The sequence below is a fragment of the Giraffa tippelskirchi genome, chromosome 3 (assembly GCF_054371585.1).
Source record: "Giraffa tippelskirchi isolate mGirTip1 chromosome 3, T2T-mGirTip1v1.2.pri, whole genome shotgun sequence".
Lineage (NCBI taxonomy): Eukaryota > Metazoa > Chordata > Mammalia > Artiodactyla > Giraffidae > Giraffa > Giraffa tippelskirchi.
Window position 1 is genome coordinate 62,966,098 of NC_137277.1, and position 26,969 is coordinate 62,993,066.

The 26,969-nt window shown below is 45.8% G+C and overlaps 1 long non-coding RNA gene across 1 annotated transcript in view; it reads right to left on the reverse strand.

Annotated features, from left to right (window-relative positions):
• The window catches only part of LOC145542993 (uncharacterized), a 48,017-nt gene extending 28,922 nt beyond the window's left edge, over positions 1 to 19,095 (reverse strand). The window contains exon 1 of the long non-coding RNA XR_014080336.1: positions 18,921 to 19,095. This is a non-coding gene — a long non-coding RNA (uncharacterized LOC145542993). The remainder of the gene's footprint in view (positions 1 to 18,920) is intronic.
• Between the last annotated feature and the right edge of the window lie 7,874 nt (positions 19,096 to 26,969).

Consider the following 26,969-nt stretch of genomic DNA (forward strand, 5'->3'; position numbering starts at 1 on the left):
TTCACAGAACTAGAACAAATCATCTCACAATTTGTATGGAAATATAAGAAACCTCAAATAGCCAAAGCAATCTTGAGGAAGAAGAATGGAACTGGAGGAATCAACCTGCCTGACTTCAGGCTCTACTACAAAGCCACAGTCATCAAGACAGTATGGTACTGGCACAAAGATAGAAATATAGATCAATGGAACAAAATAGAAAGCCCAGAGATAAACCCATGCACCTATGGACACCTTATCTTCGACAAAGGAGGCAAGAATATACAATGGAGAAAAGACAATCTCTTTACCAAGTGGTGCTGGGAAAACTGGTCAACCACTTGTAAAAGAATGAAACTAGAACACTTCCTAACACCGTACACAAAAATAAACTCAAAATGGATTACAGATCTAAATGTAAGACCAGAAACTATAAAACTCCTAGAGGAAAACATAGGCAAAACACTCTCCGACATAAATCACAGCAGGATCCTCCATGACACACCTCCCAGAATATTGGAAATGAAAGCAAAAATAAACAAATGGGACCTAATTAAAATTAAAAGCTTTTGCACAACAAAGGAAACTATAAGCAAGGTGAAAAGACAGCCTTCAGAATGGGAGAAAATAATAGCAAACGAAGCAACAGGAAACAATTAATCTCAAAAATATACAAGCAACTTCTGCAGCTGAATTCCAGAAAAATAAACGACCCAATCAAAAAATGGGCCAAAGAACTAAACAGACATTTCTCCAAAGAAGACATACAGATGGCTAACAAACACATGAAAAGATGCTCAACATCACTCATTATTAGAGAAATGCAAATCAAAACCACAATGAGGTATCATTTCACACCAGTCAGAATGGCTGCTATCCAAAATCCTACAAGCAATAAATGCTGGAGAGGGTGTGGAGAAAAGGGAACCCTCTTACACTGTTGGTGGGAATGCAAACTAGTACAGCCACTATGGAGAACAGTGTGGAGATTCCTTAAAAAGCTGGGAATAGAACTGCCATATGACCCAGCAATCCCACTGCTGGGCATACACACCGAGGAAACCAGAATGAAAGAGACACGTGTACCCCAATGTTCATCGCAGCACTGTTTACAATAGCCAGGACATAGAAGCAACCTAGATGTCCATCAGCAGACGAATGGATAAGGAAGCTGTGGTACATATACACAATGGAATATTACTCAGCCATTAAAAAAATACATTTGAATCGGTTCTACTGAGATGGATGAAACTGGAGCCCATTATACAGAGTGAAGTAAGCCAGAAAGAAAAACAACAATACAGTATACTAATGCATATATATGGAATTTTAAAGATGGTAACGATAACCCTATATGCGAGACAGAATAAGAGACACAGATGCATAAAACAATTTTATGGACTCTGAGGGAGAAGGTGAGGGTGGGACCTTCTGGGAGAATAGCATTGAAACATGTATATTATCATATGTGAAACAGAACACCATTCCATGTTCGATGCATGAGACAAGGGCTCAGGGCCGGGGCAATGGGATGACCCAGAGGGATGGGATGGGGAGGGAGGTGGGTGGGGGGGTCCAGGAAGGGGAACACATGTAAACCCATGGCTGATTCATGTCAATGTATGGCAAAAACTATTTCAATATTGTAAAGTAATTAGCCCCCAACTAAAATAAATAAATTTATAAAATAAAAAAAATAAAAACTAAAAAAAAAAACGACAGAATGACCTTGTTCATTTCCAAGGCAAACCTTTCAATATCACAGTAATTCAAGTCTATGCCCCGACCAGTAACGCTGAGGAAGCTGAACTTGAACGGTTCTATGAAGACCTACAAGACCTATGAGAACTAACACCAAAAAAAGATGCCCTTCTCATTACAGGGGACTGGAATGCAAAAGTAGAAAGTCAAGAAACGCCAGGTGTAACAGGCAAATTTGGCCTTTAAGTACAAAATGAAGCAGGGCAAGACTAATAGAGTTTTGCCAAGAGAACGCACTGGTCATAGCAAACTTCTTCCAACAACACAAGAGAAGACTCTACACATGGGCATCACCAGATGGTCAACACCGAAATCAGATTGATTATATTCTTTACAGCCAAAGATGGAGAAGCTCTATACAGTCAGCAAAAACAGGACCAGGAGCTGACTGTGGCTCAGATCGTGAACTCCTTTTTGCCAAACTCAGACTTAAATTGAAGAAAATAGGAAAAACCACTAGACCATTCAGGTATGACCTAAATCAAATCCCTTATGATTATACAGTGGAAGTGACAAATAGATTTAAGGGACTAGATCTGATAGAATGTCTGATGAACTATGGAAAGAGGTTTGTGACATTGTACAGGAGACAGGGATCCAGACCATCCCCATGGAAAATAAATGCAAAAAAGCAAAATAGCTGTCTGAGGAGGCCTTACAAATATCTGGGGAAAGAAGAGAAGCTAAAAGCAAAGGAGAAAAGGAAAGATATTCCCATCTGAATGCAGATTTCCAAAGAATAGCAAGGAAGGATAAGAAAACCTTCCTCGTCAATCAATGCAAACAAACAGAGGAAAACAACAGAATGGGAAAGACTAGAGTTCTCTTCAAGAAAATTAGAGATACCATGGAAATATTTCATGTAAAGTTGGGCTCAATAAAGGACACAAATGGTATGGACCTAACAGAAGCAGAAGATATTAAGAAAAGGTGGCAAGAATACACCGAAGACCTGTACAAAAAAGATCTTCTCAACTCAGATAATCACGATGGTGTGATCACGCACCTAGAGCCAGACATCCTGGAATGTGAAGTCAAGTGGGCCTTAGAAGCATCACTACAAACAAAGCTAGTGGAGGTGATGGAATTCCAGTTGAGCTATTTCAAATCCTGAAAGGTGATGCTCTGAAAGTGCTATACTCAATATGCCAGCAAATCTGGAAAACTCAGCAGTGGCCACAGGACTGGAAAAAGTCAGTTTTCATTCCAATCCCAAAGAAAGGAAATGCCCAAGAATGCTCAAACTACCGCACAGTTGTACTCATCTCACACGCTAGTAAAGTAATGCTCAAAATTCTCCATGCCAGGCTCAACAATACTTGGACCGTGAACTTCCATACGTTCAAGCTGATTTTAGAAAAGGCAGAGGAACCAGAGATCAAATTGCCAACATCCGCTGGATCATCAAAAAAGCCAGAGAGTTCCAGAAGAACATTTATTTCTGCTTAACTGACTATGCCAAAGCCTTTGACTGTGTGAATCACAATAAACTGTGGAAAATTCTTCAAGAGATGGGAATACCAGACCATTTGACCTGTCTTTTGAGAAACCTGTATGTATGTCAGGAAGCAGCAATAGAACTGGACATGGAACGACAGACTGGTTCCAAATAGGAAAAGGAGTATGTTAAAGCTGTATATTGTCACCCTGCTTATTGAACTTATATGCAGAGTACATCATGAGAAACGTTGGGCTTGATGAAACACAAGTTGGAATCAAGATTGCCGGGAGAAATCACAATAACCTCAGATATGCAGATGACACCACCCTTACGGCAGAAAGCGAAGAAGAACTAAAGAGCGTCTTGATGAAAGTGAAAGAGGAGAGTGAAAAAGTTGCCTGAAAGCTCAACATTCAGAAAACTAAGATCATGGCATCTGGTCCCATCACCTCATGGGAAATAGATGGATAAACAGTGCAAGCAGTGTCAGACTTAATTGGGGGGCTCCAAAATCACTGCTAATGGGGATTGCAGCCATGAAATTAAGAGATGCTTACTCCTTGGAAGGAAGTTTATGACCAACCTAGATAGCATATTGAAAAGCAGAGACATTACTCTGCCAACAAATGTCCGTCTAGTCAAGGCTATGGTTTTTTCAGTAGTCATGTATGGATGTGAGAGTTCGATGGTGAAGAGAGCTGTGCGCCGAAGAATTGATGCTTTTGAACTGTGGTGTTGGAGAAGACTCTTGAGAGTCCCTTCGACTGCAAGGAGATCCAACCAGTCCATCCTAAAGGAGATCAGTCCTGGGTTTTCATTGGAAGGACTGATATTGAAGCTGAAACTCTAATACTTTGGCTACCTCATGCGAAGTGTTGACTCATTGGAAAAGACCCTAATGCTGAGTAGGATTGGGAGCAGGAGGAGATGGGGACAACAGAGGATGAAATGGCTAGATGACATCACCAACTCAATGGACATGAGTTTGGGCAGACTCCGGGAGTTGGTGATGGACAGGGAGGCCTGGCGTGCTGTGATTCATGGGGTCACGAACAGTTGGACACGACTGAGCGACTGAACTGAACTCTACCTTTCCAGATTACATAAACAGTGGTTTCAGATTGTTAGCTACTACACTCCCCTTGTGGCTCAGCTGGTAAAGAATCCGCCTGCAATGTGGGAGACCTGCGTTCGATCCCTGGGTTGGGAAGACCCCCTGGAGAAGGGAAAGTCTACCCTCTCCAGTATTCTGGTCTGGAGAATTCCATCGGCTATACAGTCCATGGGGTCACAAAGAGACAGGACTGAGTGACTTTCACTTTCACAGTGTGGAAAGAACTCCATAAAACAAAGCCTACTGACTATGTATCGTCCATTTTGCCTTTAGTCTAGAGTGTCTATTCATTTCTAAAGTTCATTTAGGTCAGCACCTTTTTCCCATCACCTATGATGAAGTTTGTCCATTCATTTCTAATACAGTTAGATTCTGTTGTATTTGGCGTTCCATTCTATGCACTACTATAGCCTAAAAAAGTAAATTTGAATAGATCATGATTGACCCCTTGGACTGTATGAAACTATATGTTTAGCAAATGCATATTTACAGGAATCCATTTACAAGATCACTTCAAATTCTCCACCCCAGGATCTGTTTTAGCATCTATGTAGCTTTGCCTTTCCAAGAATGTCATCAATGTGGTCATACTGTGTGCAGCCTCTTCAGACTGGATTCTTTCACTTAGCCATACACATCAAACATTTCTCCATGTCTTTCAAGGGCTGACTTTTCACTCCTGTCCACAGTTGAGTATTATTCCTTTGCATGTGTATAGGAGGAAAAACCACTTCCCTCTGCCCTTTTGGTTCTTGGTTGAGCCTTCCTTCTCCATAACTGAAGCCAAATTATCAGGAGAGAAACAAAAGTTTAATAACATGTATACCTCTTTCATATAGGGCAGACGCCAAGGAAAGCTGAGTCACTTCCTGTAGTGACCAAAGCCATCAGCTTAAATACTGTCTTCAGCTAAAAACATATGAAAGACCTTGGGGAAAAGGGGGAGGCTGGTTATCATGGAAAGCACAGTAAACAAGCATATGATTGTCTGCAGATTTATGTCGAGACCTCTTCACTGATAAGCGTTCCTTGATATGTAACTACCCAATTTCAGGTGCAAAGAGGGACATCCCCTTACAAACAGAAACGTCCCTACTAAACATAAATGTAACTCACGAAAGGGCAACCTCGGGCTCCCCTGGTGTTCTACTGGTTAAGGATTTGCCTGGTAATGCATGGGATAGGGTTTGATTCTTGGTCCAGGAGCATCTCACATGCCTCAGAGTAGCTAAATTCATCCATCACAACAACTGAGCCAGCATTGTAGAGCCTGGGAGTCACAGCTACTAAACACATGCACCACAACTACTGAAGCCTGCACACCAGGAACCTGTGCTATGCAACAAGAGTAGCCCCCACTCATCAAAACTAGAAAGAGCCCTCTCAAAGCAACGAAGACCTAGCATAGCCAAAAATAAATTAATACATCTTAAAATAAAAAAGGGCAACTTCTACTTAGCTTTTCTTATTTTAATTTTATTGAATTAAACAGAGCAAAATAACCCTATGTCAGAGACATATCTTAGGGTGACATGTTCTGCCTCCCTTGACTTGGATGTAACCCAATTTACCTACTCATTCATCTACTGAAGGATAGCATGATTTCTTAAAATTTATAGCCATTTTGAATAGAACTGCTGTGCATAATTGCATCCTTGTTTGCATTTTCAGAGTAGTTGTCTAAATACTGAAAGCATGAATTTCAAGTCCCAAAGTGAGACTTGTTTAGTTTTGGGGAAGAACTGCCAAACTGCCTTAGAAAGTGACTGTACATGCATACCACCAGCAATGAGGGATAGTTCCTATTGTTTGTCAGGCTCCAGTGATTGGTGTTATCATATATTTGGAGTTTTTCAGTCCTAATAGTTGTGGTGTGATATGTTATGATTTTAATCTATAATTCCAAGATAGTACATGATGTTGAACCTACGTGATATTAACAATTAAAGAAATTCTGAAACGTGCTGCAAGGTGAGTAAACTTTGAAGATACTATGCTAAGTGAAACAAACCAGACACAAAAGGACAGACATTCTATGATTCCATTATGAAGTGTTCATGTAAGTCTACTGCAAAGATAAAGTAGAAAAAGGATTCCAGGGACTGAGAGGAGTTAGACCTGTTGCTCTTGGACAAGGGCCAATGACTGACTGTGTATGATGGTGGTGGTGGTGGTGGTAGACGCTGTATTGTATCCGACTCTTTGTGAACTCATGGACTGTAGCCCACCAGGCTCCTCTTTCCATGGAGTTCTCTAGGCAAGAAACTGCAGTGGGTGGAATTCCCTTCTCTAGGGGATAAGCCTCTGGCAAGCCGCCAGCTTCACCTGGCAGAATTCTAAGCCAGATGCCGTTGCCCTAGTTGAGTTCAGTTCAGTCACTCAGTCATGTCTGACTCTTTCCTCTCCAGATGAGCCTGGACTACCCACGAGAGACAGGACACAGCCAGTAGCAACACCTTCTCACATAGATTTCCTGCTCAGCACATACCACCATTTCTACACTCTTCGTCTGTCTCCTTTGGGTCTGAGAGATCAAGGAAGATAGAAGTGAGGCATTCTCCTCAGAAAATGGAACCTGGTACACAGCCCCATGCCTCATCTTGCTAGCCAAGAACATCAGCTCCTCTTACTGAAGAGCCATGTGTCATACGTGTCCTACAGAAGTCCTCAAATTAACAAGAACAATGTCAAAGAGAAGACCTAGAGTCAGGGAGAGCTGAGGGTTAGTGAAATTATCACCAGATTTACCAGACTGCCAGCTGCTAAGGTGAGTGGCAGCAACTTCCCACTGGCCTGACATCTTGGAGATCATTTCCTCGACCTGGTGACAAGGTACCTGGGGGACACTGTGGCAGTATGATCAGCTGGTGATGAGACCACTTGGAAAAGTGGAAATGGACAGAAGGTGGATCCTGCAGCAAGAGCTGACTCTCTGGGTTGATGTGTTTGGCTTAGAGATTGTAAATGGAACTGTGTAGTGGTGAGGTTACTAAACCTTAGACCAAGCCCTTGGACTCCGCATGCTCTTAAATTTGTATTTACTTTGCTCTCACTAAGGTTTCTTGACTTTCCCAAAACTTCAGAAGGTTAGGGAGTATGGGGGAGGAAGGGAGTGAATGATCAAAGAGATTTTCAATCCTAGCTCAAAACTATGAGAGTCTAAGATACTGGCAATTACGAAAAGATGTCCCTTCTCCAAAAATTTGGCTCTGTAAATAGTTTTCAGAAGTCAGGAGGCTTTCAGATATTGAACTTGGCTGATGAAATATTCATTTGCCTATTCCATATTGCATAGTGCACCCTCCTTAATTTCGGTCTCTAAAATCTAAATTAATGAGGACATCTAGCAAACACAGTCAGTGTTGTCCGGCCACCACCAACATGCAATCTTAAAACCAAAGGAAGAAAAAGAAGAACATAAAAGGACAACACAGTACAGCTTCAGAAACCAGAACCTTTCTCAACTCACACTCATTCCACCCCCATTCTGTCTCCACTGATGTGTCTCAATCTGCTGTCATAATTCAACTGCAAATATGTGTGTGTGGTCAGTCGCTTCAGTCATGTCTGATGCTGTGTGACCCCATAAACTATAGTCCACCAGGCTTCTCTGTCCATGGATTCTCCAGGCAAGAATACTGGAGTGAGTTGCTGTGCCCTCCTTCAGAGGATCTTCACGACCAAGGGATCAAACCTGAGTCTCTTATGTCTCCTACATTGGCAGGTGGGTTCTTTACCACTAGAATCACCTGGGAAGCCACAGCTCAAATACACTTAACAGGAAATGCACTCCAGGCCTGTTTGTTTTGTCATCAATCAAAAACTACCAAGATTTGGTCAGAACCAAAAAAAAACAAATGATGAAAATTTTGTGAAGACAAACTACACTCAAGGCTTCTATACGCCCACAACCAGTTCAATCACACACAGTTCTAATGGGGATAGTCTAACTCTGTATGGGCAAAGGCGTGCCCAGCTCCCAGCCTGATGGTCATTAGGTCACCTTGACCTGGCTTCTGTTCTAGGCCAAAGCTGTCCATGGAGTGTAATGTGGACTACAAATTTAAGTTCCATATAAAACCTTAAATTTTCTAGTATCCACATTTAAAAAGCAAAAAGAAGCAGCTGAAATTAATATTCAAATCATATTTTAATCCAGCATACAAACAATATTATCATTTCAATATGTGATCACTATGTCACCACTCATGGGTGGCATGCAGATAAAGATGTCCTTATTTGTATGACTAAATACTTTCCTTTATCTTCAATACTTTATCTTCAAAAGATAAAGTGCCTCTTTTGGGATGTGAAGTGTAAATTGGAACCATTTTTCCTTGGGAGTGAGCTTGTCACTAACACCCGTCACAAGCTCTGTATTATGAATAATTAATCACAACCACTACTAACTGTTATCAAAAGTCTACAATGAACAAAAGCCCATGGCTTCAAAGGTGAATGCTATTGAAGGTTTAGTGATGAGCTGACACCCATTCTGATCAAAGTCTTTCAAAAAGCAGGGGGAAACTCCCAAACTCATTCTGTGAGACCGCCATCGTGGTGATACCAAAACCAACGGAAATACTACACAAAGAAGAAAACAAAAAGCCAATATCACTGATGAACATAGATGCAAAAATCTTGAACAAAACACTAGAAGAAGAAAACACACACACACACACAATGCTACATTAAAAGGATGGCACACCAAGTTCCAGTGGAGATTATCCCAGTGTGTGTAAATTTTTCACTATATGCAAATCAAACAATTTGATTCACTATATTAACAAATTGAAAGATAAAAATCATATGATGATTTCAATAGGTGCAGAAAATTTTTTTGACAAAATTCAACACCAGTTTATGACTAAAAAAAAAAAACTCTCCAGAAAATGGGCATTCTCCAGAAAATAGGCTCCAGAAGGAGCATACCTCAACATTATAAAGGTCATATAAGACAATCTCACAGCAAACATTATTCTTGATGGTGAAAACCTGAAAGTATTTCCTCTAAATCAGGAACAAGACCAGGGTGCCTACTCTCACTGTTACTATACAATATAGTTTTGTAAGTCATAGCCAGAGAAATCCGACAAGAAAAAGAAATAAAAACAACCCAGTTTATAAAACAAGAAGTAAAACTCTCATTGTTTGCAGATGACCTGTTTCTATAGAAAACCCTAAACATACAACCAGAGAATTACAAGAGCTACTCAATCAATTTAGTAAAGCGCAGGACACATAATTAATACACAGAAATCCATCGCATTCCTATACAACATCAATAAAAAATCAGAAAGAGAAATTTAGGAAACAGTATCATTCACAACTGCAAGAAAAATAAAATACCTAGGAATAAACCTACCTAAAGAGACAAACCATGTGTATGCAGTAAGAAATGCTGCATGAGGAAACATATCAAAGATGACACAAATAGAAAGATATATGGTGTTCTCGAACTGGAAGAATCAATATTGTGAAAATGACTGTAATACCCAAAGAAATCTGCAGATTAAATTCATCTCTATCAAATTACCCATGGCATTTTTCAAAGAACTATAACATACAATTCAATAATTTGTATGAGAAAAAACAAGACCCCTAATGGCCAAAGCAATCTTGAAAAAGAAATGTGGAACTAGAGGTATCAACTTTTCTGACTTCAGACGATACTACAAAGCGAGTGTCATCAAGGCAGTATGGTACTGGCACAAGAACAGAAATAGAAACCAATCGAACAAGATACAAAGCTGACAGATAAACTCATGCACCTATAGGTACCTTTTCTCTCACAAAGGAGGCATGCATATAATGTGGATAAAAGACAGAAAAGAGAGCCTCTTCAATAAGTGGTTCTGGGGAAAGTGGACAGCTATATGTACAAGAATCAAATTAGAACACTTCTTAGCACTATACACAAAAGTAAATCCAAGATTGATTAAAGACCTAAGTGTAAGGCCAGAAACTATAAAACCTTAGAGGAAAACATAGGCAGAACACTCTTTGACATATATCAAAGCAAGATCTTCTTTGACACACCTCCTAGAGTAATAGAAATAAAAACAAACAAACAAACAAAAAACACAAATGGCATTTAGCTAAACTTCAAGCTATTTAAGCAGGAAAGAAAGAAAACTATAAACAAGATGAAAAGACAACTGTCAGTATGGGAGAAAATAGTTGCGAACGAAGCAACTGAAAAATGATTCATCTCAAAATTTACAGGTAGATTATACAGTTCAATATCAGAAAAACCAACAACCAATTAAGAAGTAAGCAGAAGACTTAAAGAGACATTTCTTCAAAGAAGACATTAAGAGGGCCAACAAGCATATGAAAAGATGATCAACACTGCCCATTATTAAAGAAATGCAAATCAAAACTCCATGAGGTATCATGTCGCACAAGTTAGAATGGCCATCATCAGAAATTCTACAAACAATAAATGCTGGACAGGAAATGGGAAAAAGAGAAGCCTCTTGCACTGTTGGAGGGAATAGAAATGGATATAGCCACTAAAGAGAACACTATGGAGGTTTCCTTATAAACTAGGAATAAAACTATCACATGACCAAACAATCCCTTCCTGGACATATACCCTGAGATAATAATTGAAAAAAGACATATGTACCCCAATGTTCATTGCAGCACAATTTACACAGCCAGGGCATGGAAGCAACCAAGATGTCCATCGGCAGATGCATGGATAAAGACTTTGTGGAACACATACACAATGGAATATTTTTGAGCCCTCAAAAGGATCAAATACAAGTCAGTTTAACTGAGGTGGATGAATCTAGAGCCATTGATACAGACTGAACTAAATCAGAAAGAGATAAACAAATATCATATACCAGTGCATATATATGGAATCTTGGAAAATGGTACTGGTGAATTTTTTTCCAAGGCAGAAATAGATACACAGATACAAAGGAAATACGTGTCTGCCTAGCTATGGTAGGAGAGGGTGGGACAATTTGAGGGTAGCATGGAAACATAGCCAGTACCATATGTAAAATAGCTAGCTAGTGGGAAGTTGCTAAGTAATACAGGGAGTCCAACACAGTGCTCTGTGATGACCTAGAAGGGTGGAATGGCGGGAGGTGGGAGGGAGGCTCACCAAAGAGGGGATATGTACTTAAAACTGACTCATGTTGTTGTATGAGGGAAAGCAACTAAACATTGTAAAGCAGTTATTCCTCAATTAAAAATAAATAAATTTGAAAGCTCTCACTCAATACGTCTGTACTGTCATCTAAACTATATGGGATCATCTTCTATTCATAGCTACTTTCCCAATATATTTTAGTGCTTATTCATTCCTTAAATGATTTTGAAATATGATTTTAATAGCTACACCCTATTCCTCAATATCTTACATAAATTAGAAAAAATTCAGTATCATCACAGAAATATAATACCAAAATAGGTTTATATTTAAAATTAAACCTGTCATGTTAAATTCAGTTTAAAGAGAATCCCTCTGAAGATCTAAAATTCTTATGAAAAGTCATTACTTGGAAAATTTTTTTCATCTGTTATGCTTTATTGTCATTTTGTTCTAAAGACTCTTTTATTTGTGTAATTTTTCCTTTGACTGTACTTTTTCAGTTAATTAACATTTTAAATTTAAAGAATGTCAAGAGGGACCCTTGTGTGTGTTAGTCACTCAGTCGTGTCCGATTCTTTGTGACCCATGGACTGTATCTTGACAGGCTCTTCTGTCCCAACAATTCTCCTGGCAAGAATACTGGAGGGGTAGCCATTCCCTCCTCCCCGGGACCTTCCTGACCCAGGGATCAAACCTGGGTCTCCTGCATGGTGGGCAGATTCTCTAACATCCGAACCACCAGAGAAGCCTGACCATGGTGTAAATGGATGCAAAAGTCCTGACAAGAATATTAGCAAACCAAATTCAAGTATACATTAAAAGAATCATACACTATGCTGCTTCTGCTGCTAAGTCACTTCAGTCGTGTGCGACTCTGTGCGACCTGATAGCCAGCAGCCCACCAGGCTCCCCGTCCCGGGTATTCTCCCGGCAAGAACACTGGAGTGGGTTGCCATTTCCTTCTCCAATGCATGAAAGGAAAAGTGAAAGTAAAGTCGCTCAGTCGTGTCCTACTCTTAACGACCACATGGAGTGCAGCCTACCAGGCTCCTCCGTCCATGGGATTTTCCAGGCGAGAGTACTGGAATGGGTTGCCATTGCTTCCTCCATCATACACTATATAATCAAGTGAAATTATTTCTAGAGATGCAAGGATGACATCATATATAAATCAATCAATGCAATAAAACATATGAACAAAATAAAGAATAAAAATCATATGATCACCTCAATAGTTGCAAAAAAAAGCTCTTGATCAAGTGTAATATCTATATATCATTCCAACTTTCAATAAAGTGTTTATACATGGAACATACTAAAGGCTATATGAGAAAAGGCCACAGCTAACATCCGACTAAGTGTTAAAATTTGAAAGTTTTCCCTAAAAGATCAGGAATAATACAAGTATGCTCACTCTCACCAACTTTATTCAACATAGTGTTGGAAGTCTTCCCCAGAACAGTTAGGCAAGAAAAGAAAATAAAAGGCATCCGTATTGGTACAGAAGATTTAAAACTGACACTATTCAATTATGACCTGATATTACATGAAACCCTAAAATCTCCACCAGAAAATGACTATTAGAACTAGTAAATTCAGCAAGATAACAGGATATGAACCAATGAAGAAAATGAAGAAAATAGTCCCATTTACAAATGCAACAAAAGGAATAAAATACCTTGAAACAAATGTAAACCAGGAGCTGAACGACTTGTACAGAGTCATGGATTCTGAGACAGGAATTCTGGGTTGAAATCCAAGCTCACTCGTTAACATGCTGAGTGACCCTGGGCAAATCACATCATGACCTGAGGCTCAACCATTGCAACTGCAAAATGGATGCAAAACCAGTACCTCCTCCCAGGGCTGTGAAACTAAAAGGAAATGCTTATTGAGACCAGGGGGTTGGAGGGTCTCCAGAAGGCTCTCTTTGTGTGAAACTTTTCTGGAACTGGACTCTCCTCAACCTGTGGGTGAGGGTCCAGTGTGGAGCTGGGGAGCAGATGGGGCTGGATGTGGAGCGAGGCAAAAAAAATACTAGTTTTTTTTCGGGGGGGGAAGCCACCTCCTTTCTGTATCTCAGAGTGGGGCCTCCACCAAGGGCCCAGGGGATGTACAATCAAAAGTGACAACTCCAAACCCCCCACAGCAGGGATGGAGCCTTCCTGGGAAGAACCTTCTCTCTGGTCCAGGCTCCAGTGTGATGTGGTGCTGCTCGCAGAGTTCTCCATGTCTCCACCAGGCAAAGAGCTCCTGGGAGCTGGAGGTCTATTAAACCACAGGTGACTGAGTGTCAGAATGACACAAGGACTAAGAGCATTGAAAATGAACTATATTGATAAAAATGACAGAAGTACAGCTGAGGCAAGGGGTGGGAAGCACAAGGACTGACTGCCTTTCAGGCCTTTACCAGAAATGTATCAGGAATATCTCCGCACCAGCTCAAGAGAGCCCAAATGGTAGAAATTAATGGAAAATCAGGCTATGGATCTAATCTCTACACTTCTGGTTCCAGAGACCCAAGTTTCAACACATCAAACTTTTTGTAGGCAGCCAGACAACAAAGGAAGAAACACAGACCTTGCTTTAGGAAGTCACAGCCAGACTTAAGGTTGGGGTTGCTCAGAATGGTCAGTGGTCACTATGGACTCAGCCCCTCTTCCGTGCTCACATCATCTGTCCTCACAGAAACATGTATGGTTCACTACAGAGAACTTTCTGGGGGTACTTGTGCATACTAGAAACTGGCAATGGTGACATGCCAGGAGAAGACACAGAAAAGGACACCTGCCTCTGGAGTGCTCCACAAATTGCCAAAGATCTGACGTTCTTAATACTTGGGATTTTGAAAAATGTTTCTTAATATGTAAATGGAGAAGGGAAGCCCATTGGGACTATTTAGTATCCATTGGGAAAGGAAGTTGGATCCTTACCTCACAAAACACTACCAAAGCAATTAGAAACATACCAAGAACCAACACTTCAAAGGGGACCTTGACAAATTTTAGAACTATTTTTGATGAGTAAATATCGTTTGTTTTTTTTTTTTACTTGAGGTATTGTTAATTTTTAATGATTTGTTAGTTTATGGTGTACAGCTAAGGGATTCGGTGGTTCAGTGTCTCAGGTGCTTCCTTGAACAAAATTCACTCCCTTTGGCAAGCCCCTAGGCCATGTCCTCTACTCAGAACAGTTAATAATCCTGAAAACACAGAGCGGCATGTGATGTTTCTCGCTGGTGTTTTTTGACAAAATAAATTATTCTAATATGACACAAAAAAACAAACCTAGAGACTAGCAGAGGATCTCCAAACATATTTTAAAACAGGAGGCCTTGCTCCCTTGAATCTGGGTGCTGTGAAACAGGGCTTGGAAAGGGAAAAGCTGTGTTATTAATATTTTGTCTGCATAGGACAAAGTGGTGTGTAGAGAGGAGCAGTCACTTCCCAGGACACTGAGCACATTGACACAGTGACTGGACTCTCAACCCTTCTCTTGGGGCATCACACTGTCTCCATCCCTGACATAGGGTGAGCAGCTCTCACGTAAACTGGAGAGTATGGTCACATGACCTGGACCTGGCCAATCGGTGTGTTCTGTCCTCCCTGGCCACCGTGATTGGCTCAGGACTGTCACATTGACCAATCAGGGCCCAGGGCCAGGCCTCAAGCTGTTATCAAGGGAAAGAGGAGCTCTCGTTCTGCCAGAAGGGGTGGGGCTGGGTGACAGGGGCCTGAGGTCAGCCTGGGGCCATTGGTGACCTTCCTGCACGAGTCAGGGCAGAGACGCTGGCTTGAGAATGACGGTGCTGCCGAGCCCAGGTATTGAGATCACCGATTCCTGCTGTGGTCCCAGAGCTCCACCTGAGACCTGATGGATGCTGTCTGCCTGTGAGTCCTCTGCTGCTTGTCTGTCAACTTGTTTGAACCACGCTGGGTGTTCTGTCCAGCTGGCTAAGTGGAGATCCTGGAAATGCAAGTGTGTGGGTTTTGGGTGGCTTCAGGGAAGAAATGCCAGATGACACTGGGAGGCTCAAGATATTCTGGATTCAGGTGATAACTCTAAGGGCTAGATATTAATTCTCAGATAACCCAAATTAGTCTTCATAGGATTAAGATAGCAATATGCTAAGGGAGCAATCGATGTCCTCATTCTAGAGGATGAAACTGGTGCTCAGAGAAGGGGGTAACGTGGCTACAGCAAGGAGGTATGTACCCAGACAGAACCCCTGGATCATGCCGTTTAAACTCAGGGAAGCCGCTGGTGTTGCTTGTCTGTGTGACAGAGGCTAAGGCACACAGCCCACACTGGTTACTGTGGGCACCTGGCTTGGTAAATGCCATCTGGTAGCTTTGAGACTCCCAAAAGCAGTTTGAACTGAAGAGAGAAAGGGCACCTCATTTCATCCAACCCACCACACCCTCCAGATTGCCACACACCCTAACCCCTTTCTCTTGCTTTCTGAGCCATTTACAGGTCCCACTCATGTGACCTCATTTGATGCCCACTGTTTACAAGGTGCCATCTGGAGCTGCTACAACAGCAGCCAAGGGCCTTTGTGCCCGAGTACCTCTCTTTCTTTGGACCTTGTGGGCCCTACTCCCCACTTGCACACCACAGGTCTTTTCCAAGTATTGTGGAGACCCTCACTCAGTTTGCAGCACGTTGTATCCATCACTGTCCTTTCAATGCCTCCCTTGAAACTCAGCTTGTGTGCTCCTTTGCAACAGTGTGGCCCACCTGGCTGCTACCGGACGGACAGAGCTGACAATGAAACAACAGCTCAGATCTGACAGCTCAGAAGCTCCGTAAAAAGGGACCTCACTCTTCACACTGTAGAGGCTGTCATAGCCTCCAGGGTTCTGGAATCAGTGCTTGGGCCAAAGTGACTTCATAAGCGTTTTAATGATTGGGAAGGCTTCTGGCTATAGTGGGAATGGCTCGAGTCTCCTGAGGTTCTGAAGGCCCACTGTGTGCAGGTTCATGGTGCACAGAGAAGAGAAGGTGGAGTCCTGCCCCAGAGGTGGTACAGACCATGGATGAGCCAGACAGGCAGGTAGGGCACGATAGCACCTGAGCTGCCTTTGTGAGTGAACCAGGTGTGGGAGCAAAGGAAGAGAACCAGGTCTGCTCTCTCATGTGGTGCCCAGGGCATTTTTTCGTCAGACTAAGCACTTACCTGGGGATGACCATCACTGCTGTCTGCAGAGGGCTTCCATTGTTGTGTGTCTTCCTCTGAGTGGTCATGCCATCTCTAAACTACACTGGCCATGGGCATTGCCTGTCCTTGGAACCTCCCACATGTTCTCTTTACAGAACATTGATTTTCTACAGGTTTTTTGGGCCACAAGGTTGTTGGGTAATTCTCTAGCTTTCTGTTATGAGGTACGCTTTACTGGTTGTTAGGAGGTTTGTTTTTTTTTTTTTTTTCTCCAGGTTCTCCTTCTTGGCTTATTTTGTGAGTTTGTTTGTGCCTCAGAAAGAGCTCAGAATTATCCTTCTGGCTGAGATGTCACACTTACAACAACAATGTTTGCCTGGAGATTATGACCACATTTGCCAAAAAGGCTTCATTTGCCACATGATATCTCGAAAGTACCTGTGCCGTCCTTTCAGATACCCAAAGGCTACTTCAAATGAAATAAAAACAAAAATTCTCAAATGTAGCCTTACAATGTGTGGGGAGTCAGAATAAAACTACTTCTATCATTTCGCTATAGTCATTGATTGGGGACACCCAGAGTATAGGAAGAAATAAAGACAGAAAAGGATTAAAGTGTGTTCAGATCTGGTGAAGGGATGAACAGGGATATGAACACAGGATTTGTTGGGAGGTGGGGCGGAAAGATTGAAAGGGTCTGAAACAAAAAAATGGTGATGATTACACAGCATTTTGAAGGTACTCAATGTACCCAAATTGCAACAATTATGATAAAATTTATTAATCAAAACTTAACAGAAAAAAATAGAGAAAGCCATAAAATAAATAACACAAGAAAGTTACAGACAAGCTAAAAGAAAGACGCACAGGGGAAGGGAACTCAGTCTCCCCTGGGTTGGGAGCTAGTTGATGTCACCCACAGGAAGCAGACAGGGATGCAGGCTGCAGAGCCAACCGCTCCCCTGGTCATGGTGTTTCAAGAAAGGGCTCTGGGTCTCTGTCCAGAGCAGGGGCAAGTTCTCCCTGCAGGGGTGGGTCAGTCATCGTGGGTGTCTGGGTCTTGTGCAGGAGCCAGGGCATGCTCTCCCTGCAGAGGTGGTAACTCATCCCCTGAATCGGATTCTCCTGCCAAAGCCCGAGCAGGTACAGGTGCAGGTGGAGTTGAAGGTTCTTGCTGAGGGGGTGGGACATGGGTGCCTGGAGCTGGGGGCCCTGCAGGCACAGACATCTGATCTGCCCAGTGTGCTGGCCGATACTGAGCTGGCCTGATGTCTTTGGGAGGGGAAGTCTCAGGTCTCGATCTCCCTTCAGTGGATCCCTGGGTCCTGCACCTGTAGCAACCACCACTGTAGGGACAGGACTTGGAAGTGGAGCCTGGTTGCAACTGGAGGCCAGTGCTAGTGCTGGGAGAGAAGAAAAGGTTACCCATGGCTGCCTTGTGATGTGTGTCTCTGGGGACAGAAAACATCCGAGAGATTCCCAAGGAATTTCCAGCACAGGATGTCTTCTCTGACTGCAGTCTGCAAGATGGTGTGAGGCCAGCCTTTGCTCCAGGCCCAGCACCAGCTCTGGGGGACTCCTCCCTGTGTAGCTCAACAAGCCCTCCTGACACACTGACATGCACCAGCCCCAGCGTCCTCACCTCTGTGCTCTCCCATGGTGGGCTCCAGGTCCTCCTGCTGCCTCAGAGGCAGGGGTTCTCAGGGCTCTGGGTCAGAGCCAGGTGTGCTGAGTTCCATGGCAGCCTAAGACTGGGCCCCCAGGTGTGTCCTGGGTGGTGTCTGGGCAGCAGGTCTTCCCCACTTCCTCTTCATTCCCAGTTGGGCTGAACTCTCCTGGGGCATGCTCACCTGGAGCCTACACTGGGCCTCATGGGCAGGGGCGTGGTGCTCTGACTCCTCCCTCAGGGAGGTGGACAGGGTGTTCCCCTCATCGGCCATATCTGGTGGGAAGCTCTGCAGTGACAGTGACCAGCAGGCAGCCCTGCTTGGAGTTTACCGAGCTGGGCCTGGCCAGTATGGCTGCTGCTTCTGCCTGCTCGAACTCCTGCTCCCAGAATGAACAGAGATGTATGTCTGCTCAGATACCTACCCGGGAGGATAGAGACCCACCTGAGGGTGTGAGGTCAGCCTGGGAGGCTGGTGCTGCCTGCACTCTCCCCACCCCTCCCAGGCTGCTCTCCCCTGGGGTGTGGACACAACCGGTCCACAGGCTTCTGACCCCACATCTGCCTTGGCTTTCTTGAGGCAGACACACCCCAAGAAACCCCCATCCACAAACACAGGGAAAGGACACAGTATTTCCAGGTGGGATGGGAGAGGTGTCCTGCCCCAGCCTGGGGCTCCCATGTTACCTTTCTGTTTCTTCAGTCAAAGTGCCAGAGGCCTCTCTGGGGGTCCTGACCCAGCATAGACAGGGTTCCCACACACTCTGCCTGTGAGCTCTCCTGAGACCCCGGCCTCTGGGCAGGGGCAAACAGCAGAATATCTTGGCAGCAAGTGATCTGGCTGGGGGCTTCTCTCCACTCTGGAGGCCTGGATACCCGGGTTCTGGGTTCTGTTGGGTTCTGTTGCCGGGAAGTGACATCATTTCCTGGGGTCCATTGCCAAGATCCCTTACACAAAGCTCCCCAAGGGAACCTCTGGGTTTCTGACTGCTCAACCACCCCCTTAGGCCATGTGCAGGCATAGTGACACCCACACAGCCCACCCCACAGCCTTGGGGAGGCCTGGGTGCAGCCAGGGCCTGAGCTCTGAGGATCCAGCTGCTTTCAGACCAGGCTCCGTCTTCTCATAAGTGGTGTGGCCCTGGACAAGCATATGCCCCTCAGGGTTTCCCCAGTCTCTCCATCTGCAGAGTGGGGGTCATTCTCCCATCTGTGTCCTAGGTCTGTTGGCCTATGAGCACCTCCATGCCTTTCAACCTGGGGCTGATATCACATGGAGATTGTGCACTGAGACTTCTGAAAGAAGGATTCAATACAGGGCTGACATAGCACAGAATGGGGCAGAACGAGGCCTGGATGGGCTCCGGGACCTAGGAAAAGGCAGTCCTCTCACCTTCTTGACTATTTCAAGATCCAACCGACCCCCGCCTAGTGGGAGATCTGGAGGTAAGATTCAGACCTCACCCCTCTGACACACAACAACCCTTGTCACTCTCCTGTTCCATTGAGATTCTGGCTCAAGTGTCCTACCTCAGCCTCTACAGGAGGGCGAGGCTCCCCTACAATGCCTCCCAGCATTCTCTCTTTTACTCTCATCACCTTGGCTCATTTCCCCCCTTGCAGTGTGAATGGGCCCTGTCATTGTGTCAAACCTTGAGATTGATTCATGCAAATTGTGAGAAATCTTCTCATTTCCTCTCTCCTTGTTCAGTCTCTCTCTCTCTCTAGATGGGTTTCTTTCTTAACCTTTCTAAATTTAGTCTATCAATTTTTCCATCTCTCTCTGTCTCTCCTGTGGATGCGTGCCTATGAACATATGTATGCATGTCTATTTTTACCCTAGGGTTAGGTTTTAGGGTTTAGCTTTCATTGAGATAAAGGATTGGGGTTGGAGTTGCTGTGAGGTGAAGGGATCATTGTGCTGTTGTTTCTGGTTCACTGAGTGGTGTGAGTTCTTAGTCTGTTTTTCATATGATCCCCTCATCAGAGACACCACTTGCAAATAGTCCCTCATGTTTAGTTTGCTACCTTTTTGATTTGTGAATGCTTAGCTTTTCTGTTGCAAAGCTATTCAATTGGATGGAAGCCCCTGGTGTTCTTTGGTTTCCTGTTTCCCTTGCTTGAAGTGACCCATTTTTGCTTCCCACACCAAATGTTAAGGAGCCTAAGGCACATGCTTATTTTTAGGAGTTTCAAACTTCCCATGTGGCTCATCCAGTAAAGAATCTGCCTGCAAGGTGGGAGACCTGGGTTCAATTCCCAGGTTGGGAAGATCCCCTGGAGAAGGGAAAGGCTACCCACTCCGGTATTCAGGCCTGGAGAATCCAATGGCCTCTTTAGTCCATGGGGTTGCAAAGAGTCAGACACAAGTGAGCAACTTTCACTTTCACTCATAACTTCAGGCTTTGGGTTGACGTGTTTCACTGATTTTGAGGTGCTATGAGAACATAAGCCAGCGTGATTCTTCAGATGCAGCCATCCAGTTTTGCCATGGCCCTTTGTTGAAGAGGCTTTTGTGTTCCCATTTGCATATTCTCCCCTCCTTTGTAGTAGATGAATTGACCATAGAAGCTTGGGTTTACTTCTTGGACCCTCAACTCTATTGTATGGATCTGGATCTGTGTATATGTTTGTGTGTCAAACACCACACTGTCCAGATGATCCTAGTGTTGCAATCTAGCTGGCTATCAGGCAGCCTGGTAGGCCCATATCAGGCCTTCTGTCCATAGACTGTACAGACAATATAGGGTCCTTTGTGTTTTCATACCCATTATGGAGTTCCTTGGTTTAGTGTCCGGCCGCCTTCGGGCTGAAAGTCACATCGGGCTGGGAAGTGCTGGCTGGGAAGTCAGTTTTCAGGGGCCATGGCCGCTGGGTGCACATGTACGGCTAGAATTCCCACACTGCCTGGGAACATCAAGGATCCCTCGACACAGCTTTTCCATCACGTTTGCTCTGCAGGAGAGAGCTCGCGAGACTAGGCCTTTCTTGACTCGGGAAGTGAGGCCCTGGTTGCAGGCCTCTTGTACTTGTGTCTCCAGAGCCCCACAATTACTGTGCGAGGGAGGCCTGAAAACCCACTCTTTGGGGCTGCTTCCCGCTCTCAAGGAAGAGAGCCTGTCGGGCTCCACCAGGTGCAAATGACATCGGGCTGGGAAATGCTAGCTTGGAAGTCAGTTTTTAGGGGCAATGGCCCCTGGGCCCAGGCCTCTGGGTAGCACTCCCACACTGCCCAGCAACTTCAAGGCACCATCCACAAAGCTGTTTCTTCACGTTTATTCTGCCGGAGAGAGCTCGCCTGACTAGGTCTTTCTTGACTCTGGAAGTGAGGCTCTGCTTGCAGGCCTCTTGTACTTGCATCTCCAGAGCCCCACACTTGCTGTGCGAGGCAGGCCTGAAAACCCACTCTCTGCTGCTGCCTTTCCTCCCTCCAAGGAAGAGCGCCTGCCCTGCCGCCTTGGGGATGAAACTCACAACGGGCTGGGAAGTGCTAGCTGGGAAGCCAGTTTTCAGGGGCCATGGCCGCTCGGTGCAGGTGTCCGGCTAGGGCTCCCACATTGCCAGGGAACATCACAGCTCCCTACACACAGCTCTTCCGTCACGTTTGCTCTGCAGGAGAGAGCTCGCGAGACTAGGCCTTTCTTGACTTGGGAAGTGAGGCCCTGCTCTCAGCCCTATGGTTTGGGCATCTCAAGAGCCCCCCGCTGCCTGCCTGCGGGAGGCCTGAAATCAAACTCTCTGGGGCTGCCTTTCCTCCCTCCAAGAAAGAGAGCCTGCCCGGCTACCTTCTGGATGAAAGTCACAACGGGCTAGGAAGTGCTAGCTGGGAAGTCAATTTTCAGGGCCCATGGCCGCTGGGTGCACGTGTATGGCTAGGACTCGCACACTGCCCGGGAACAACAAGGCTCCCGCCACAGAACTCTTCCGTGACGTTTGCTCTGCAGGAGAGAGCTCGCGAGACTAGGCCTTTCTTGACTCGGGAAGTGAGGCCCTGGTTGCAGGCCTCTTGTACTTGCGTCTGCAGAGCCGCACCCTTGCTGTGCGAGGGAGGCCTGAAAACCCACTCTCTGGGGCTGCCTTTCCTCCCTCCAAGGAAGAGAGCCTACCCGGCCGCCTTCGGGATGAAAGTCACAACGGGCTGGGAAGTGCTAGCTTGAAAGTCAGTTTTCCGGGGCCATGGCCGCTGGGTGCACGTGTATGGCTTGGGTTTCCACACTGCCCTGGAACATCAAGCCTCCCTCCACACAGCTCTTCCGTCACGTTTGCTCTGCAGGATAGAGCTCGCAAGACTAGTCCTGGCTTGACTCCAGAATTGAGGTAATGGTTGCAGACTTTTGTTCTGGCGTCTAAAGATCTCCACACTTGCTGCGTGAGGGAAGGCAGAACATCCACTCTCTGGGTCTGCGTTTCCAGCCTCCAAGGAAGAGCGCCTCCCCAGTCGTCTTCGAGCTGAGAGTCAACACAGGGTTGGGGAGCCCTGGCTGGGAGATCATTTTTCCGGGACCACGCCCCCTGGGGCCTTACGCCCAGGGAGGGCTCCCACACTGCTCGAGAACATCAAGGCACCCCCGGTAGTTCCGTCACGTTTGCGCTGTAGGAGAGAGCTCGCGAGAGTAGGCCTGTCTGCACCGAACTCGGCTCCTGCAGGGAGAACACCCTGGGTGCCCCCCTTGATCCCGGGCCAAGGGTCCCCAACCGGCCTTTTTCTCCAGGGAAGGTCTCAGGAGGGGCTGCCCAGCAACTGCCTGTGGAAGCATCCCATGGCTCTTTGCTGCCTCCTTCCACAACTAGCTTTGTTCCCCTACGCGGCGTTGGCCAGGGCCAGGGTAGAAGCACCAGCCCTCGCCGGGGGCCCCAGGAGGTGCCGGCTGCCCACCGGGGGACCCCAGCAAGGCACTGGGCCAACCTCCGCTGCACTCGCCTGGCCTCCTTCCCCATGGGCAGGAACGTGCTGCTCTAGGAATGTCTTTGCAAGGCTCCAGGAGTGCAGGCAGACACCTGGGCCTGACTCGGCAATTGAGGCCCTGGGAACAGGCCCAGAGGTCCAGCGTCCGAGGAGCCCCACACTTGCTGCATGAGGAAGGACTGAAAACCCACTCTCTGGGGCTGCCTTTCCTCCCTCCAAGGAAGACAGCTTCCCTAGCCGGCTTCGGGCTAAGAGTCACCCACGGCTGGGAAGCACTGGCTGGGAGGTCATTTTTCAGGAGGCATGGCCCATGGGGCCCTGCGCCCAGGGAGGGCTCCCACACTGCCTGGGAACTTCAAGGCACCTTCCACACTGCTGTGGCGTCGTTTGCTCTGCAGGAGAGAGTTCGTGATGCTTGGCCTGTCTGCACCGTGCTCGGCTCCTGCGTGGAGAATCCCCTGGGCGCCCAGCTGGATCCCGGGCCTAGGGACCCCAAGCGGCATTTTTCTCCCGGGAAGGCCTCAGACAGGACGCCCCAGCAACTGCCTGTGGAGGCATCCCGTGGCTGTTTTCTTCCTTCTGCCGGAGCTAGCTTTCCTCCCCTATGTGGCGTTGGGCAGGGCTGGGGAAGGCCCGCCATCCTTCGCCTGGGGCCCTTGGGACATGCCGGCTGCCCTTGGCTGGGGGAACCCGGCAAGGCACCCGGCCCTCTCTGCCGCACTTGCCCGGCCTCCTGCCCCACGGGCAGGAACATGCTGCTCTAGGAATGTCTTTGCAAGTCTCCCAGAGTGCGGGCAGACACCTGGGCCTGACTCGGCAATTGAGGCCCTGGGAGCAGGCCCGGAGCTCTGGCGTCAGAGGAGCCCCACACTTGCTGCGTGAGGGAGGACTGAAAACCCACTCTCTGGGGCTGCCTTTTGTGCCTTCAAGGAAGAGAGCCTCCCCAGCCGCCTTCGGGCTGAAAGTTACCCACGGCTGGGAAGTGCTGGCTGAGAGGTCCGTTTTCAGGGGCCATGGCCCCTGAGGCCCCGCGCCCAGAGAGGGCTCCCGCACTGCCCGGGAACGTCAAGGCACCCTCCATACGGCTGTGGCATCACGTTTACTCTGCAGGAGACAGCTCGCAAGACTAGGCCTGTCTGCACCATTTTCAGCTACTGTGGGTAGAACACCCTGTGCAATTGCCAGGATCCTGGGGCTAGGGGACCCAACCATCATTTTTTCCCAGGAAGCCCTCCAGCGTGGCCCCCCAGCACCTGTCTTTGGAGGCATCCCTCGCTATATGCTTCCTTTTGCCGGAGCTAGCTTTGCCCCCCTTGGCAGCATTGCGCAGGCCCTGGGTAGGCCTGCCATCCCTTGCCAGGGGCCCCGGGAGGTGCCGGCCAGGCCTGACTGGGGAATTGAGGCCCTGGGTGCAGGCCCGGAGGTCTGGCATCTGAGGAGCCCCACACTTGCTGTGCGAGGGAGGGCTGAACATCCACTCTCTGGGGCTGCCTCGGCCAGGGAACTCCAGCATGGCACCCGGCACCCTCTGCCACACTCTCGCATCCTCCTGCCCCTTAGGCCGGACTGCACTGCCCTAGGAATGTCTTTGTAAGGCTCACAGAGTGTGGACAGACACCCGGACGTGACTTGAGAATGGAGGGCCTGGGAGTAGGACCGAAGGTGTGGCGTCTGTGGAGCCCCACACTTGCTGCACGAGGCAGGACTGAAAACCCACTCTCTGGAGATGCCTTTCCTGCCTCCAGGGAAGATCACCTCCCCAGCTGCCTGCGGGCTGACAGTCACCCCCGGCTGGGAAGCCCTGGCTGGTAGTTCATTTTTCAGTGGCAATGGCCCCTGGTTTCCTGCTCCACCTGCACCATGGAGCCCCAGTTCCCTTACCTGTGGTCCATACCCCTCTGCTCTGCTCACTGGATGCCAATCAATGTGGACCCAGAAGCCCACATAATGGGCGTTTGAAGCTGCAATGTAGTTCCCTGAGGCCTAGGATCCACTATCTAGGAGCTTGGAGTTAGCCCTCTCCGCCCTCAACGTGCCCCGGGCGCACTCCGCCATCATCGCCGGCCAGGTTTGCTGCGCCCATATGCCCCCTTCCTGGAGATGCCCGCGGGCCTGGCTACTGCTGCCAAGTTAAATCCATCCACTAGCAAATCCACCCCACCAAGAAAACTCAAGCTTTTTATCAGCTTATCTATCTATAATTCAGGGATAAAACTATGACTACAGAAAGGAAAGATGACCTGACCTAGGATGGGCATGATATTCTATAGAACCTGAGAAAATTGGTTGAAATAGAAAATTTTTTTCTTGGAAACTGTAAAGCTGGTTCTTTTACATATGCAGTTAAAAACAATTAGCTTGTTAAAAAGGCCTGCCTAGGGCAAAGCTTGAAGTTAACCTTTTCCTTGAAAAATACTTCCCACTTTTCCTGAGACCTCAGCCTTCGGCCAATGAGAACTTCATGCCCCCACCCAAAAAAAAGGAAGTCAAAGGGATATTTTAAATCTCAGGTGGAAAACTAGAAGATCTTGGTCTCTCTGTCTGTCTGTGTGGATTTATGTATGTCTCAGTGTGAGTCTTCTGTTTTTTGATAATATTGCTGAAGTTGTAAGTGAGTTCTTATTTAAATAATCTAAAGAAATGTCAGCCCTAACAAATCAAACCATTCTAAATACAAGAAAAAAATTGACCTAAATGATTTTACATTCATGTGAACAGGGAAATAGTCAATATTAAATCTCTAGTATTTATTTTTTTTCACTACTCAAATATAGACGTGTCTAAGAGTCATTAACATTAAGCATAAAATTTTCATAGTGCCCAGGTTTATTATAAGTTAAAATTGCTATATTGTTATATCGGTCACAAGCTTGTCAACAAAGAAAATACCTCTAAAAACAAGTAAACAAAAAAATCCTAAAAAATGTAAATGTGATATGAGCTTTTAGATTAAAGTATAAAAATAATTATACTTTAAAATATCTGTCTATAATAGTCTCAATTGAAGGCAGAGGAGAAGGGGACGACAGAGGATAAGATGGTTGGATGGAATCACTGACTCGATGGAACATGAGTTTGAGCAAGCCCCAGGAGTTGGTGATGGACAGGGAAGCCTGGCGTCCTGCAGTCCATGAGCAACTGAACTGAACTGAACTTACAATATTTTCTCCAGATTTTGGTTACCTGAATTTCTATTGTGCTATAAACCAAGTGATGACAGTGTATTGAATAACTAGGGCATTTTCAAATAAATTAAGGGTCTGAAGCATTCACTACTTGACAGGACCTTCCTCTTGCACAGAAACTAAAGAGATTTTTGACTATCCATGAATAGTGTCTGGTGCCATCCTAAGATGTTCACTATAAGAAAGCAAGATTTTTTTTGTTAGATAGTATCACTGATACGTATGTTCACCAATCTATAGAATGCCAATATAAAAGTCAGTTCTTGGTTGCTTAAGGAAAATGCATGTCTTGTTATTAAAGAAGGTATGAGGAATGAAATTTCATTTTATGAAGGAAAAATAATTAGTTCTGACTTACAGGTGGAAGTTTCAGGATGGAAGAAGCAAAGGAATGGGTACACAAAGGGATAAGGAGGTTTTATGGAAAGTAGACCCCTAGAAAAGAGTTTTGTGCCTAGTACAAGTTTTCTTGAGATGTTGAACCGCCTTTGCTAATGGATTTTAAGTTTCTTTACCTCTTAACCAATCTGTTCTAGGTTTACCTTTGAAATCTTTTCTTGACTTTGGCTAAGTGGATAAGTATTGTTTCACGGTGACTTATGTGATCCCACCTGACTGTTACAAACTCTTCTGATGTTTATGAAC